This window comes from Nothoprocta perdicaria, unplaced genomic scaffold, assembly GCF_003342845.1.
Source record: "Nothoprocta perdicaria isolate Ctin4 unplaced genomic scaffold, notPer1 scaffold_21, whole genome shotgun sequence".
NCBI classification, from domain to species: Eukaryota; Metazoa; Chordata; class Aves; order Tinamiformes; family Tinamidae; genus Nothoprocta; species Nothoprocta perdicaria.
The window spans coordinates 3,072,707-3,091,507 of record NW_020455316.1 but is presented as its reverse complement, the minus strand read 5'-3'; positions in this window follow the sequence as shown (position 1 = coordinate 3,091,507).

The following is an 18,801-nucleotide window of genomic DNA, read 5'->3' as shown; positions in this document are numbered from 1 at the left end:
CCTGCTCAAGCAGGCACACCTAGAGCATGTGGCACAGGGTGGCATCCAGGCGGGTTTTGAAGACCTCCAGAGTAGGAGACTCCACAACCTCCCTGGGCAGCCTGTTCCACTGCTCTGTTACCCTAACAGTAAAGAAGTTGCTCCTCACCTGGAGACGGAACTTCTTATTGTATATATTGTATATATTGTCACGACTCTTCTAATCAGGAGAGACAAGAGGGACAAATTTTCTCTTCCCGGTGCTGTGTACATCTCCTGCAGGTACAACTAACCTGAGAACATGGATGTAAACACAACCATACACTGGATCCACAGGATCCAAATCCTGCTTCCTCCAAACCACTGAATTATGGTCATGACACCACAGACTTGGACTTGAGAGACAGATTAGAAGGACTTAAAGTGATCTTCCAAACCTGCCTGGATACCACCCAGTGCCACGTGCTCTAGGTGTCCATGCTAGAGCAGAAGGGTTGGACTAGATGATCTCTAGAGGTCTTTTCCAACCTTAACCGTCCTGTGTGTATGTGTGTGTGACTTCCACAGTCAGCCAGGGACCCATAGAAGGAAAGTGAAGGACACTGTCTTCGAGTCACTCTGGCCGACACAAGGGCACAAATTGCATCCCCCCCAAGACCATGGGTGGTTTCCCCGCCCATGTTAGACTGCAGCTCTGCCTGGCAGCACAGACCGTAGAGATCACACAAAATACTGAGGCTGGATGGAATCTCTGAGGACCATCTAGTCCAATCTTCACCCCAGCATCCCTCAGAGCAGGGCCAAGCTCACTGCTAGATGCGGGTGGGTGATGCCTTTGCTTGTTTAAAAATAAAAGTATGGTTAACGGACCAACAAAGGTGAAAATGATCTCCACAAAAGTTATTGTAAGTAGGCAGAAATGCTTCAGAGACAGATATGAAAGCTGAAGTATCGAGGACCTCCAACATCTACATTTCTTAAGCTCCTTTTTTTTTTTTCTTTTCTGATCTCTAATACCACAACTCAAATCACCAATAGTGTCAGGTTGAAATCTGTATCTAATTTTAACATTATTGGGTAATTAACAAGAAAAAAAAAAAAAAAAGGATGGCTAATGTCTGTGCTTCCCTGTTGAATAAAGACTCACCATTCACTGTCAGCTGACTACTGCTTTCCTAATTAAGTCATTAACTAAACACAGAGCTATGTTTTCTAACAAATACCACTAGACCGATGAAGATGTCCTGTGCATTTTCCCCATGCATAGACTCAAAGTCAGGAACAGGTAAAGGACTCTTTACTTACAGCAGTTTAATTGGACCAGAAATTACCTGTCAACTGATGGAAAATAAAATTTTTCAGTATCCTGTTACTGTTATTTGACAACTTTTCTTTTCTTTTCTTTTCTTTTCTTTTCTTTTCTTTTCTTTTCTTTTCTTTTCTTTTCTTTTCTTTTCTTTTCTTTTCTTTTCTTTTCTTTTNTTTCTTTTCTTTTCTTTTCTTTTCTTTTCTTTTCTTTTCTTTTCTTTTCTTTTCTTTTCTTTTCTTTTCTTTTCTTTTCTTTTCTTTTCTTTTCCTCTGTTGAACATCTGCTGATTTTATCAAGATTTAGGAGGCGTTTCCAGCCTTTGACCTCTTGCCCACAGCAATTGCCCTTTCACACCTATGCTCCAGGCACATGGCACAAGTTGTTCCTCCTATACTTACATCCCCAACTCACAATCCAACCTCTCCATTTCTGGCTCCCTCTAATCCCTAAATTTAATGTGGTCCTACAGCACTGGTACTATAATCAGGATTCTCGTGATCATGGATATTCAAGTCTATCAGGTTTTACTCCATTATGACATGTGTCCAAGTGTCTAGGGATTATCCGTAACCTTTCCTTTATGTGTAACCAGCCAGTACTTTGACATGAGTTTATACATCTTTACCCTAAGGTCTGCACTCATTTACCAGATAGTCTCCCCATAATACATAACCTTCAAATGTTATTTGACATGTTATTTTTATTTATCACCTTTTTTCTTTACTGTACATTGATTGTTCCTTTACTGATGTTCTAAAATCAATCATATTTTCAGTTTTAGGGACACGTAACTTCCAGGTAACTGGGTTTTGTTCAGCCTCTGTTGGTCTGCTTGTACCAGTCTCAGCCCTCCTACCTGCAAGCTTTCTCCTCCTCACCTCCATCATCTCTCCAGTCTTTGCAGCTCAAGACTCCTTATGCCATGATTCCTGAGAGGAAAACAGTCAGCAAGGAATGCAGAGGAGGGAATATTGTACACACATAATCTGCTTTTTTTTTCTCTCTCTCAACACAGGTCCTGGCTCTCAGGGCACACTAGCTACATCTTTCTAGTGCACAGCACATCCAGGGCAAAACAACAAAACATAAGAGCTTAGTTTGTTCTGAGCCAATTACCTGTGGTTTTATTTGGCACATGACTTGAAAAGAACAAGGAACCCCTTTCTAAAGACTCTGTTTACACCGCTCTGTTTAACAACCTCAGATATCAAAAAGCAAATAGCATTGCAGTGTTGAAGAGAAATACAGACTTCCAACGTAAGTGGAGAGATTATTCAGGAGCTTTGGTCTGTTTAACCATTGCAAACTTCAATGTCAGGCAGCGCAGTTCATATTTTACACAGCCAAATAGTTTGAATGAAGAATTATCTTGAATTGCTTTATTGTTTAAGTGGACACAGTAGCTACTGCAGTATTTGGAGCAGTCTAGCCAGTATATTAAAGTTGTAGGACAATAAAGCCTCACATAACACATAGTCCCTTTCTATGCTACCTGTTATACTCCTAAGGCTACAAAGAATAAAAGAATCTTCAAATTCTTAATCTTTTCTTTCTTCTTCATATCACCATTTCTTGAACTGCCACTCCTGTTCATTTTTCTTCTCTTAATTTCTTATCTCTCCTTCCTTTCTTTCCACTGCAACCTTCTCTAGCGTACGGCCTCATGTAAGTAACTTGTACCAAGGTGCAGCAAGCAGTGTTGGGAAAGCTGCTCTGTTTCACCCTCTGTTATTTGCTTGGATCATGCTTTCTTTTTTAAAAAGTAGCATGTGGATCACTTCTCCCCAGCTTTTATGGATTCATTTCCTGCATGGCAAATTCTGAGCCTTGTTTCAGTCCAGTACAACACTCCTTTCATATGCCAGCTGACTCCAAAAGGGCACATTTCTCTAAGGTGAGGCATTAAACATTATCTCCTTGCAACTACACTTTACAGAAGTGGTTCTTTCCATCAATTCATAAACAATAGGTAACTTTGGGGAAAACAGAAGACAGAATTCATATTCCTTTGTAAAGTGCTGTTTTGCACGTAATTTGAAATGACTCAGCATGTGGCTAACCATTTTAAAAGAACACTGAAAATCAAATCACATATGCCTGCCTGAATTGCCTGCAACAGTCAGAGCGACCTTCCAGTGGACTTAATAAAAGAAAGAAAGAATTGTTTCTTTCCAAAACCTTCCATAACCACCTCTTTAGAGGAATGGGAAGTTCCACATAAATTACTGAAACTTTTCTGATGTCACTCAAAGTTATATCTCAGTCGTTTGTATGAGATACAGCCTGACAAGTTGTCAGAGCTCTGGAATAATCCTCAGCATGCTTATTTCTTCAATAAATTAAAAAAAAAAACAGCCTAATACCTCCAGTTTGAGAGTTATTAAACTAGAGAATTTGACTAATAAAATAAAGTCTATCAGCTTAAGCCTTATTTTTGTTTGTATGTAATTCTTCATTTTTATTGCTAAACTGCACATAAACAATAAAAAGAAGGAATAAATTTTAAATTTAGAATGACAAGAAAATATTCATTCTCTTATTTTTGCTATTCCAGCAACACATTTCCGTATTATGACTACACATTCATTCTGAAGCAGGCAAAAAAGAAAAGAGAGACTAGTTAGGTCAAAGAAGTTAATCTAGCATTGCAAAATCAAGCATGTTTGTCTTGGTCTGACATTTACACATGCACACATATCACTGATCATAGTTCCTTATGTTTTTCACTGCAGCAGAACTGGCTAGCTGTGTTTTTATTATAGGTCAGTATAAGGTTGAATCCCTCTCTGCCATGGATTAAGGACAAACAGGCAGAAAGGGGCCTAGACCCTGAGTTACAAGGCCAGAAGCAGCTGAGTTTCGTTTTCCTCTAGCCTGTAGGACAAATAATGGGGAAAAAAAAAGATATGATGGCAAGACAGTTAGCAGGAATGGCTCAGTGTCATCTCTTACAAGACTGTTGTCATGGGTCAGCTCATGCTACAGCTTGGGAGGGAGCATCTTGACCATCAGTACCCCAATTAATGCGCCAAGGATGGGCTAGCACATGTCACAGAAATGTCACTTCACTCTGTTGGCCAGCGCTTCATCATCCAACTCTTCTTTGCGTTGAACAGAGTTAGGTACATAACTCATAGGGGCAGTAACGCACCTCTTCATCTGTGTGGAAGAATGGCCACACCAAGAGCAATCTCTTAAGCAACCTGTTCCCTAAAGCAGATGATCAGTTCCACAGAGCTAAACACAAATAGAGGAGCTACCCTGTGCAAACCCACTGTACAAGAAAGTACTGGGATTCCCCATATTCATCAGTAACGGCTGTAAACAAGGCATTTGTCTAGCACAAATTGCTTGAACTAACAAAGGTACTGACAATGCACAACAATATATGAAGGCTACTGAGATTAAGATTACATAGCTCATAAGCATAAATCAAGACAAATGGTGACTATGCCAACTGGTATTGATCACCAAGACCATTAGAAAGTTATGTTAACAGAATTAAAGAGGAAATTGATAGCACCTGCCACTCCATGACAGCCATTAACACAGAGCACAACAGCTGGACCTCCTGAAAGGTTCCACACTGGTGACCATAATCCACAACAGCAACAGTTGTCAAGGCCATATTTGTCTTTAAAGGGCCTGTTTTTGTGACATTAGCATCTCAGCTTGGAAGTGCAATAGAAGAGACCAAACGCCCTTTCCTACACCGGGCTGAGGAAGAGCATGCTGTTGTTATTGCAGTGTTTAAGCAGCAGCAGGTCAGTGCCCCTGCTATTCTCCTCCTTTCAGGTGAACATGAGTTCAAGATAAAGAAATTTCCCTCATAGCTGACTCCTTAGCTCTCCCTTACATGTGCCATGTGGCAACCACTAAGATTGGACATGGCACTCAGCACCAGGTAGGCACATAAAAGACACCAGGGATAGCTCACAGAGGGAGTACACTGAACATCTGTTGGTTCTTCCAGCTCATTCACGCTCTCTCCTACTTCCACAACATTGTTTATTCCTTTTCTCCTCTCTCTTTGAGAAATCAGCTGTTATTGATGGGTCTTGATGGAAAACAATGACCTCAGATCAATGCATGTAGTCTTGGTATTGTCTTCATCTGGTGTTGAATCATTGTCTTGATATACAAAATTTCATGGTAATTTTAAGGGTTGCTTGAAAATTTCACAGATAACCTGCCCCTCAGAGCTACAATAACCATCATTCTCTGAATGTCAATTGCTTTAGAAGAGAGATCTTTCTTTGTTTCCATTTCTCTATTTCTTCCTTCTAAGTTCTCCCATTATCCTATCAAATTAATATTTTAATATGAATCATTATCTCAGAGGTCCAATAGGTCAACTTTCTTCAACATCACTACATATGTGCTAGAATGTACTTTTCACAACCTGTTAACCAAAAGCTACAGTAAATATGAGCAGAAGGACGTGAAACACTGGCTAGAGGCTACATACCCTGAAGGAGAGTTGATTTACCCTCTTGATTTGCTCTATAGATGTTCTCACTGTAGTTCTCAGCACTTCTGTATTTCTTCAAGAGTATTCTGCACTTTGTGCTGTACTGAGATCAACATTTCTGGCACTTGAATGACATAAGAACAGCTGAGCAAATTGAAGAAATGACAGGTAAAAGGTATCAGGCTTTTATACACACGCATACACCATTAGGGACAGAACTACCATCATCAGCATGAAGCCCATGAGCTGCTGTCATCTGAGCTAAAAGGTACATTTTTCCAATAAGACCTGCCTACTTCCCAGGCCAGCAGCTAGGGGAAGGTATATTTTCACATTCCCACACAGATCCCTAGAGAGAAGGCAGAGACGGGCTGCCCACCCCAAGTTGCCAAGTTAGACCATCACGGAGCAAACAGGCTGCTTACCCCCATGGCAGCTATTAGATGGGTCCTCTCACCTTGGCCACTGACATAGCTCAAGTCTGGCGTTAATTCACAGGTGTTGAGCATTGCGTTCCCTGTGGAGGAAGGAGTTGAAGCTGAGCCCTCTGCCAGGGCTGCTCCTCGATCACACAGCCACAACAGGCTCTGCCTGAGGAAGGTGCACGTGGGGCTATGTGTGCCCTTCAGTTGTGCCCTGTGAGCTAGAGAAGCAGCACTTTATTTATTTTTTTTTTAATTTATTTATTTTATAAAAGAGACATTTTGAGCCCAATGGTAGCAAACAGCTTGGAAGTGCTCTGGAGATTAATCTATCCCAGTAGCTCTTCACTTATGTTGCTTCACTATCTCTCTGCCCTACCTTTTCCAGTTACTTTGCACTGAATATTTTCCAATGGTACTTTTGTGGCTTTTTACCTACTTAGTGTATACACTACTTTGTCTGTACATCATGTGTGTTAAAGCACAGAGTTTTTCAAGTCAGTCTTTTGGTATTTCCTGGTAATCTGCAATTTCATGATCTTTTTTCATATCATCTCACATAAGGTAATTGACAAATAATGATCTTAAGTAACCACATTATTTTAACAGCAAAATCTAAAAGCTCCCATTTTCTGATTGGCTCTACAGCAGCTTTGTCTCTTATTTTCCCCATTCCAGACAATGTAATTACTACAGGATGCCTTATATGAAGCTCATTTTCCTGCTAGAGCAAAAAAGGTAGCACTTTATTTTGCAGTTTATAGAATGATCCAAGGCTTTTTGGTGCCAAACTCATAAACTTCTGGATCTAGATAGAGAAGCACACACTCAAAACACAGAAACTTTGTCATCCAAGAATCAGTTTCCTAGTCTGACCTTTTTAAAACAAACTCTAAAAAATACTCTCAGTGTGAACAACCCATCTGCTAGTGTGAGACAGTTGTTTTCTTTTCCCACTTAGCATTTGCTTTGGTCCTTCTCTGAATCACATAAATTACTCTTCAAACTGGTCATTTGTAGAGCAACAGGCGGCTGGATACCGCAAGGCTATAGAAGGAAAAAAATGTTCAAGTGAATGAAATAAGCCACCTTTTTATGTGGTGAATACATGACGACATAGGGAATGCAAATAAAGTCAAGTGCATGTGTCACCTAATATCATGCTTAAAGACCTGAAAAACTGGATACAAAAACATGCTTTTCCACAAACAAATAAACAAATAAACAAATAAACAAATAAACAAATAAACAAATAAACAAATAAACAAATAAACAAATAAATATAAGAGCTGTGTTCTTGGAGGCAGGGCAGTGTAGACTTCACTGTCCACAGGCTCCTCTGCTACATTGTTATCACAGTTTTCCTGGTGGACATTTTTTTAACTGATAGTTGTAGATGGTTGCTCTGCTGTAGAAATACTTGCTAGCATACTGTATAAAATACATCCTGGGTCTACAGACAGAGAAAGGAAATGCAAACATGTAGCTGGAATTCCTTGCCCTTTGCAAAAGCTGTGAATTGTCACAGCCAGGCCTCACTACCCTCTTCCGTGCGAACAGAGCGCCCAGCTATTTTGGAGACACTGACTGGATACCTATTTCACCCTACATCCCCCAAGGGAAATCTCTAGTGATTGTGATTATAATCAGAGGAGCAATTTCTTTATATGTTGAGTCCTCAACAGCCTTTGCCACAACATGAACCTCATTTGCAAATACCAGGTCTGTACACCCTGGAATGCTGTTTTCTCTCTAAGGTATGTATCCATAACGACATCTGTGGAGCAGTTTTGATGACATTTGCTCATCTAGACAGCAGTGTCACTAAGCCTGGACTGCCTCCATTTCTGCCATCCTGGCAATCATGATGGTCACCAGAACACCAGCTGCTACAAATTCAGCCAGTGCAGAGAAGGTCAACTAGATATCAGCAATCAAACTATGCTTTTCATACACTGAGTAAACACAGCAGGTACTAGACTCCTGCAAAGGATTCTTGTGCAGCCAACAGGCCATCCTGCACAAGGCTTTGGTAGATGTGGCTCCTCTTAGAGATGTTTAGGTGATGATCACCTGAGACTCTGTTCAAAACTCCAATAAGAGAAGGAAAGCCAGAAACCATGAGCACACTGGGAAATAGACTTACCATGCGTGGGGCAGCATCAGGAAATAGAAGTCCACATTGCACCACTCAGATCTTTTCCACAGATCAAGATATCTTACACATTAAAAAATAAACAATCAATTAAACAAAACAAGCAAAACTCCGTTTTTTAGAAATATGTGCAACATATAAGTCACTTTATATTGTTAGAAGCCAGAAATGTTGCAGACATACCTTTTAAAATAGAGTTCCTAAATATGTCCCACCATCCCTCACTTCATTTTAGGATATTAACGCCAATTAAACATGAAGTGTTAGGCTTTTGGGTGTTAGGCTTATTGTGTGGTTTTGCATGGATCTAACAGTCTAACAAATACGCTGTTGTGGAATTGATGCCAAGAGACTTACCTATGGTGAATAATCAGACACTCAGAGAATTAGAGGAGGCTCACTCGTGCCTCATCCCAATGCAGTCACTTACATCTTTGTCACTTCCAAAATATGTTTGTTCCATATGTTCTTAAAGCCTTCCTTTGACAGAGATGCCTCAGCTTCCTCAGACAGCCTACTTCTCTGCTTCATTTCCTTCACCACAGAAAGTTTTCCTCACTATGTAGTCTGAATCTCCCTTGCTGAAACTGGAGATAAAGAGGGAAAAAGGCACTATTATTGGTTGCAAATACTCAATCTATGTTACTTGGCAACTCTTTCTTTTTATTCTCTTTATATCATGTCCACATGCTGCAGATATTTGGAAGTCATCGTCAGAAAACTCTCTCTCAAAATATCAATTATTTTTAAAGCTTCCCATCTGAAGACTGCTGCTTAGCTGCAATTACTCACTGACTCCCAGTACCTGCTATGATCAGTGGAAAAAGGTACTAATACTCATATTCCAGTTTCCTCTGAGAATGTTTGCTGACAGCAATATTCATATTTGCTTAATATTAACATTTGCTGAGTAAACTTTGGCAGCACAAAAATATATGGGAAGTAAGCCAAAAAAAAATGGCTGAGGACAGACATATGGTGTTCTGTGGAAGAAACCACACATTACTAGACCACACATTGGTCTGTAAAGCCAATCTTCACCTTCTCCTTCACTATCTCCTACTTGCACCCTTGCTTGACTACAACCTCCTGAGCTGTCCCAGCACTCGGCTCCGTTCCTGTCTGAAGTGACTCTTCTCCCTTCCACCCTCAAGACCTCATCTATGTACCACCACCACCACTTCTTCCTCTGCGACCTCTTCCCTGTCTTAAGTCCCTGCAGTGCCACTGGAGAGCCCTAACTAACAAGCCGTGCAGCCACTACTCTACCATCGTGATGTGTGATGGCAGCAGGTCTTTAAAGTGCTCCTCACCGGTCAGAGACTGGTGCTGTAGTGATGAAACGCCACTCAAGTGGGATTTGCTTCACATGTTTGTTTTTTTCCTGCTCCAGAAATGAGGTACCTGAGCTACTCACCTTGTTTTCCGCATTAGGTGACATGGAGATAAATCACTCCTGTGTGGGGGGACTGTGTCTCTCCATTGGCTATGGAGGGAGCCATGGCATCTTCTACAGGTAGATTAAACAAATGCTGTTACTTGTGAAGTGAATTATCTTTTATTATCAGATAAAAAAAAATGGATTTCACATGGTTTCCAATAAAATGCTTACAAGAGCCAGAGTTTCAATAAAATATGTCCGTCTTGCATTAATGCTGAAAAGGTCAAAGTCAATATTAAAGCCTTACTGCACAGACAAATGGCTTTCTGCCAGTTGGTTTTCTGTGAATCACAAGGCACCTATGACCAACAAGTCATTAGCTTCTCTACAGTGAAACTGAATACTAACCGCTTCCACTGAAGTCAATACAAGCGGAAAGCAACAATAAACCAGCCCATATTCAATATGTAATTTAAAATCATAGAATCATAGAATCATAGAATCATAGAATCATAGTATCATAGAATCATAGAATCATAGAATGGTTAAGGTTGGAAGAGACCTCTACAGATCATCTCAACTTCCCTGCCCAAGCAGGGACACCCAGAGCACGGGGCACAGGGCGGCATCCAGGCGGGTTTGGAAGATCTCCAGAGAAGGAGACTCCACAGCCTCTCTGGGCAGCCTGTGCCAGGGCTCTGGCACCCTCACTGTCAAGAATTCTTCCTCACATGGAGATAGAACCTCCTGTGTTTCAGCTTGTGCCTATTACCCCTTGTCCTGTCATTGGTCACCACTGAGAAGAACGGCCCCTTCCTCCCTACATTCTCCCCTCAGATACTTACGCCTGTTCATCAGATCTCCTCTCATTCTTCTCTTCTCTAGGCTAAACAGGCCCAGCTCACTCAGACTTTCCTCATATGAGAGATGCTCCAGTCCCTTAATCATCTCTGTCGCTCTCTGCTGGACCCTTTCTAGGAGCTTCACGTCCCTCTTGTCCTGGGGAGCCCAGAACTGCGCACAATACTCCAGGTGTGGCCCCACCAGAGCTGAGGAGAGGGGCAGGATCCCCTTCCTCCACCTGCTGGCAACATCCTCCTGTTGCAGAAAGGATCCCATTGGCCTTCTTGGCCACGAGGGCACTGCTGCCTCATGGTTAACTTGGTGTCAGCTAAGACTCCCAGGTCCCTCTCTGTGGAGCTGTTTTCCAGCAGGTCAGCCCCTAATGTGTCCTGGTGCCTGGGGTTATTCCTCCCCAGGCGCAGGACCCTGCACTTGTCTTTGCTGAACCTCAGGACATTCCTCTCTACCCAATTCTCCAACCTGTCTAGGTCCCTCTGAATGACAGCACAGCCCTCTGGACTGTCGGCCACTCCACCCAGCTTGGTATCGTAGTCTCTTTTTGAAAAAGTCAAGTCAAAATTCCCTTTTGAAGACTGGATTGATGTTGGCTCTCTTCCAGTCCTCTGGCACCTCCCCTGCTCTACATGACCTCTCAAATATGATGGAGAGCGGCTGAGCAATAATCCCCACCAGCTCCTTTAGCACTCTTGGGTGCATCCAGTCCAGGCCCATAGATTTGTGGATATCCAGTTTACCTAAATAATACCTAACTCAGTCCTCCTCGACCAGTGGAAGGTCTTCCTCTCTCCCGTTTATCTCTCTTTCATCTAGGCTCCGTAGTTCGTGGGAACTAGCCTTAGCAGTAAAGACAGAAGCAAAAAAGGCATTTAGTAACTCTGCCTTCTCTGCATCCTCCATCACCAAGGCACCCTCCCCATTCAGCAGCGGCCTAACATTTTCCCTAGTCTTCCTCCTGCTAATGGTATGACTTCTTCTATTCCTCTTTAGCTAAGTGCCTATTACAAGAAGTACTTATGAGTATGGAATGCCCCATACACTGTACATCTAACTATCAAAATACTCTTCAGCAACTTTTATCTCAACAGAGAAGTGTTCCAGGAAACACATCACTTAAACAAGCATGTGTTTACCAGAACAAGAAATGACCCTTAGCAGCAAGAGAAATCTCTTATGCAGCTCTCCAAGTTACCGGCTTTACAGCTGGTTTTTTTTTTTTCATGTGCCTCATATATATGCTTGAAAAATCTGTTTTTCAATTAAGTACATGAACTCTTTAACTAAAATAACTATTCATGCTCATGTGGCATTCTCACCTATACTCAAGCAAATGCTAAGGAAGGAGAGCACAAGTGGTTTCCACCTCCTGCCTCCCTGTCCTGCAACCAAATGGGACCAAAGTCCAGGCACTTAGAAAGTGCGCTGACTTTACCAATAACACAAGCCCTTCTCATTTCAGTTTGCTTACCTCCTCACTCACTGGAAGCTGAGGGAGTCAGTCTCTATCATGCTTCCTTCTTCTTCAAAGAAACTTAGCACAGGTCCCCAAAGTCACCTTCCAGAAATTGGTAGCTATTCCCCTGAGGTAGCTAAGCCTTCCCTGTACAATGAGCAGCCACTTCCTCACTGCAGGCCAGATACAAACCAAGGCAATTCTGCATCAGGCCAGCACACCATGACTATTATGTCACCATGTTCACACATCCCAGGGATCTCTCTCCCACATCTGCCCCAAGGGACAGTGCAGTTCTGTCATATATGCATGTTAAATCAAGGAAAACACCTGGATTTGTCTCTTCTGCATGCTCGAACTGCAGAAGCAACACACAAAAAAACTCAGGTGCATTTGCTAGCAATAATTTCTCCCTAAGGCTGCTTCACATAAGGTTTACCCATGATGATCAACATTTAACTAGCACAAGCTCCAAAAATGTTCTAGATGTTCTGAGTCTATTCATGCTGACTAGGACTTAAAATAGGACTTTAAATAGCACCCCACTTGACAGCCCAGTGGTAAATGCCCAATCACTCCTCAGTGTCTGGGCCTTTCTGAATGTAAAAGTCAAGCCTGTTCAGGGTCTCCAAGCATCCTGTCAATGGAAGTAACTCTTTTTCCATACGGATATCAGCAACACAAAGAGAAAAGCTGTGAGTCTCTCTCAGAACGCTCTTCTGACATGCTGCTGACACAACACTGGTGGAAAGCCAGGGAAAGCCTGCAGAGAGTCCACAAAACAACATTTACTAGAGATAAACTGTTTTCCATTCTCTTTGCCTTTTATCTGTTTCGCCTGTCTCATTAATCAAGAGTCTGGGGCAGGGAGTTTCTTGTCAATAAAGCACCTAATGCATTTGGTTATCACTGACAAGAGATTTGGCCATAATGTCTGGCAGTGGCACAGAGCAAGGACGGCATGATAAAATTTCATGAGTTGTCCTAAAATATGCTATTCAATAAAACATCCTGTGTCTACCTCAATGTGTATTTTAGCTGATACTACAATAATAACTACCGTATTTCAGCTAAAATACCTAAATCCGAGCATGTCTGTCCACCTCATTGGAACTTGCTATCTGAACATACAGATCTCTATAGCTTCTCTATAGCTTTTAGGTCTGTCCTAAAATGCCAATGTGAATACCAAAAACTCAGCCTCAAGGAACCTTCTGCCTTCATCTTCTAAATCTCTTGCCAGAGACTGCTGGCTCTGTTTTGATGGTGGATTTAGCTGGAGTAGTTGTAGCTCCTATGCGTAGCCACTGACACTCTTCTATAGGCTGCCATCTCTGATGTGGAGTAGGTTAAAGGGGACAAATATTTGCTCCAGCACTGATGCAGTTTACAGTTTATTAAATTAATAATGTATCATTTGTTTTTAACGCATCTATATACATTTTTTCTGTGTCCTGAATGGCAGCACAGTGCAGTGTCAATCACAACTAGTTGAAATTTAAAAGGATATAAAAAACACTGCAATGATCTTGTTTCTTAAGGCCCATTTTCTCCCTTGCAGAAAGAAAACAAAAAGGAAGCTATTTCAGGCAATTTTCAATACAAAGCAGCAGTATGGCCCTCTGCTGCTCATGCTTTGGGCATCTTGAAACAGCAGCCTTCCCAATTAACCTTAGTGTTAAATCACTAGTGTTTATTTGTCAAATCTTTGTAGCTCCTTGAAAACAGTTTCTGTGAAACAAATGGTAGAAACACTGTGAAAATGTCTTTTCAAACCTGGCACAGGCCCCAGAAAATCTCAGTCTGGGCTTCATTTGTGGCTGCAACAGCAACAGGAATGCAAATGACTTCGTGAAGTGTCACTTAAAGTTTGGCTTCATTTGCTCTGCAGGAGAGCATTAACAGTGACAGTTGCTGGGGAAGTTCTGCACCACCAGCACAGCAGCTGTCGTTTCCAGCCAGGCAGGTTGATATCGATACATCTCCAGCAAGGAAAGAAAGATTTCTTAATCAAAAATTTAGTGGCTGACCACAAAATAGCAACTTCTGCAAGTTCTTCCATTCATCTGAGACAGACCGGCCTCTGGCATAACTTCTACAGGGAAGATATCTCAGCTCTGGACAAAGAAAACTGAAAAATGCTGTGGTCCTCTTCTATAGTGGAAAAGAGCCCTCCAGAGGATAATCTGATAAGGTTCATTATCTCATGGAGTTAATTAGGACCACATCCATCAAAGTGCTCATGGTCTAGGATGCTGGCCAGTGAAGCACCTAGATTTTGAATGTGATGATGCTGCTGCAGACAAATTCACATTATTCACTAGGGCACTAATGCCACCAATATACTGTATATATACATGAAAAAGTACCTTTTTCAGGTCAGCCCACAAAATAGCAACCAAACCTCCCAAGCTGACTTCATCAGAAGAGTTGGGTTCATATGGCAGTTTGGGTTCACATAAGCAGAGCTTAAATAAAGCTTAAGTGCAGCTGAAGCAAACTCAGCAATCACTTCCTCACAGATTCATAGACTTACCACATCCAGAGGAGATCCCACATGCTTTTTGTGTGTCCTGAAGTTGATATGACTACTTTGTAATTGACATGCAAAGTACTGGCTTTCCATCCAGGACAAATGGACGGAGCAATTGAGCTTAAGTGCTGAAGCAATTACCGTCACTGTCAGAAATACTACCTATGCCAAGATAGGCAGGAACAAATGACATTAATACAACAGTTTTAGGGGAGGTTGATTGAAGATGCAGAGCATTAGCTATTGCACTTTGGAAGGGAGTGGGAGAGAAGTCCCAGGACCAGATCAGAAACATCTGTTCAGCTCCTGGGTGAGATATGGTCTCATGTGCCCCCCTCTGATGCTGGAGGAAGCCCACTTCGGTCCCCAACACAGCATTTATCTCATCTATTTCCCTTGGTGAGAACTAAGCTGCAGGCTCCTGTGGTAGACTGTTCCAGTTGTGTTTGAAGATAGGAAGTTTTGTTAGCAGTGTTTTTTTTCACTCCTGTACATCTTGTGACAAAAGGTAATTGTATTCCTTTTTTTCCTTTACAGCAATACTTTCACGTAGTTCTTTTAAATGTTGTGCTACAACATTAGATTTCCTAAGAAATACTGCACTTTCACTTGTCCTTGTTTTTATTTTCTCTGATAGATTTTGGAACATTTATCCAATTTATTAAAATCACTTTGAATTCCTTTCTCCTTCTCCAAAGTACATAAAACCACCAACAGCTTAATGTCATCCACAACCTCTGCAAATATTCTATCATCTAATTTGTCATCTAAGTCATTAATAAAAATAACGATTAGAGCTGCTTTCAGCTCTGATCCCAGAGGACTCCATTTGCAATATCCTCCTTTTTGGCAGTGAAGCCTTGATAATTATTTATGAGCATAGTTTTTCTGCTGGTCATGCACTCATCTAGGACTGAAGATATCCTCTGGACCTAGCCCTTATTTGCAAGTAACATATCCAATAGCCACGCCAGAAGATTGACTTAAATTACATTTCTCACTTCCCCTCATACAGTAGGTCAATATTCGATGAAGAAATGAGACAAGTATCCTTCGACACAAGTTATTCTCAGCAAATCCTTGCATGCTACTTCTTATTACTTGAGGTGTGTAAAAATCAGCTGTTTAAAAGCGTGTCCTACATCTTTGCAGGTGTCAAAGTTAGTCTGACTAGTCTTAAAGGTTTTCCTTTCTTTTAAGAATGGTATTATCCAAGACTTACACCAGATGTAAACACATTAGAATTTCCCACACCCCTTTAACTCTCTGTGACAGTTATTACTAATTCAGAGATTGCTTTGGCTAGTTCTTTCGGTACCTGCTTAATCAACTGTAGTTAGCTTGAAGATGTCAAACTTGCACGTTCTTTAACCTGTTCTTTGAACTACTTCTGGTCTGTTCCTTAAAATTTTTTTCCTTTTCTTGGTTTGTTTTGAGAACAAAGGAGGAAGCAGAGAAGCAGTAGGGCTGTCTTCCCCTAGTGAATCTCCAACTCCTCACTTATGATTAGTTTTGATGGTGTCTGCTGATGCAGGATGGTCCACTGCAAGTTAGAGAGGAGTCTAAGGACTGTCAGAAGAATGTTTGCACAGAAGGAGAAGATTAAGGGCAGAAGTTGCTGAAAAAGAGGACTGGGATGTTTTGTGAAGAAATTATCTGCTCACAGCTTCCAAGTTTGTTGTTCCTCTGTTTCTGGAAACATAAGTATAAGAAAATAAAGATGAACATATCAAACAGTTCAACACTACCCAGTTCTCAAATGCTAGTAAAGGTGCTATGTAGAAATCCTGCAGCAAGGGGAAAAGAAAGAAAATGTGTCTGTGAGGCTCTCAGACAACTAGGTTTTCAATGTGGCTGGATAGTACCTTCAAAAACCGGAGCTGTGAACTCTAACTTTGCTGGATTGGTAGAAATGTGAGTACAACTGTCTAAACTGAGGCAGGCTTTTCCTTAATCTGTTCTGGCTGCTGTTCCCACTGCCATCCTCAGCATGGGCAGGTGAACTGGCAGTGGCTTCAGGGGCTCAAACAGGTTTGAGCACACACAAAATAGCACTTGTCTCTCTGCATTCCCAATAGAAGCCCCATTCCCTGTCTACTTCCTGAATAAACTTCCTTTATCCCTCTACCTCTAAATGGCTACAAACTTCCCAAGAAAGTACCGTTCTCCCCTCCAAGGACATTTTGTGTTCTGCTCTTTCTTGCACTCCTGCTTTGTTTCTGTCCCCACCTCACTGCTCTTCTCTTTGCTCTCCTCCCAGGGGCAGGACAGCTGAGGCTCCGTAGCACCACAGCCAAGATCACAGATGGAAGCAGAAACAGGAGAGACTCCCTGGGCAGCCTGAGCATTGGAGGGTGGGAGCTGAAAGGACTGGGAACCCACCAGACCCAAGGGAAACTCTGCTTGCCTCTGAGTGTTGCTCTGCTTGAGTGCTTTCCTCCAAGATGTGGGTGTAGGGAAAAGGCAGAGAGGCTTGAAAGGTCATAAAAGCAGTAGGCAGAAAAATTTACAACCTGCTCATGCTGATAATATCATTATTTTTAAGCTGGGATCTTAGTTTTTGAGTCTTGACTCATGCTTATTTTTCAGCACTTGAAGGATAGAGCTGTAACAAATTTGACTTCTAAAGCATTGTGTCCCTTGAGAGATGTGGCAGGTAGAAGAGCACGGAGGTCTGCCTCATTAAGAGAAGTGTATGCAGGATCATCATGAAAAAGGTATGTGGAATATGCCTGTCAAAGCAAAGGAGAAAGAAAAGTAACTCCAAGAGAACTGAATGATGCTATTTCCTTGGATCAGTGTTCACAAATGGACAGAACTGGAGGCTTAATCCCAAGTGTATGCCAATGTTGCTGCAACACCTCCCTTGAAAATTCTGCCTGGGGAAGTCACCAACATTGCTGATCCATATTCCTCTAGACCATTCCTAATCTTCAAACCCTCAGGAAGAAACTTAAGAAAAAAATTCTTAACAGTGAGGGTGACAGAGCCCCGGCACAGGCTGCCCAGAGAGGTTGTGGAGTCTCCTTCTCTGGAGATCTTCCAAACCCGCTTGGACACAGCCCTGTGCCATGTGCTCTGGGTGACCCTGAGTGAGCAGGGGGGTTGGACTAGATGACCTCTGAGGTCCCTTCCAACCTTGGGCATTCTGTGATTCTATGATTCTATGAAACAAAAGCGTGAGTAGGTAATATTCGGGGCCTCACAGCAGAGACTGAGAATGACTGAATATATTTTAATATGAAAGCTAAATATAACTATAAACAGCATCTAGGATTCAGGAAATATTTAAGGGAGTGGTAAAACATTGTGTCCTAACACCAAAACTACAGGCATTTGGCAAATGAAACAGTACAAGGTTTTGCTTGTTGGTCTCGAGGTCAGCTGGCATGGTCTGTCCATGTCCAGTCTTGTCCCATTAGCTCCCTGTGCTGTTTCTCAAACCAGAACCTGGGATTTCCTTATGTCAGCTGGCATTAGCCGGTAGACTCAAGGGCAATGCCAGCAGTTCACCTCTACAAATGATGGAGTGCTTGAGTATCTCGATCCCTGGGCACAGGTCCCTTGCAAGGATATCGAATCAGGAGCCAAAGGCTGGCAAGGGTTGGCCACACTGTCAAACAGGTGATTGAACCCTGGGATAGTGTAGTCAGTCCCAGGTCGTGATGGAAATGGGGAGACTTGTGGAAGGGCATGAAAAACAGAGCTTGGCAAGAATCTCACTGAAAAGCAGGGCTCACTGGGCAAAAATAACTAATTAAATAAGCAATCGGAACCATTTACCCCAAATGAAATGTTTTAAAAGACCAAAGACTAAAACTTTTAAGAGATATAGAGGGAGGGCTTTATTTGTATGAAAAAGGAGGGACAGAAATTTAAAATTTTTCTTGTTTCAGTTTTTGGCCCATTTATCTTTTCCTTACGTTTCCCCCTTTCGATACTGTCATAGTCAGTAGCACAGGGTGAGACTGGCAACAGAGACAGAGAGGGGAGAAAGCAGTGGAAACCTGACTTTTTAAATTGTGCTTTAGGATCTCATCAAAGATAACTATTTAAAAATCTGTGATTACTCTGTAGACATTTTTAAGACCACAAACAAATTATAAAAAATTAGCTTTTTTTTTTTTGTCTAAAGAAGCCTCCTTTTTTGGACAAATTGAACTGATAGCATTTGGAAAAAAAAAGCAAGCAAAAAAAAATGTATGTTGCTACCTGCAATCTGCGTGTTGTTTTTAAA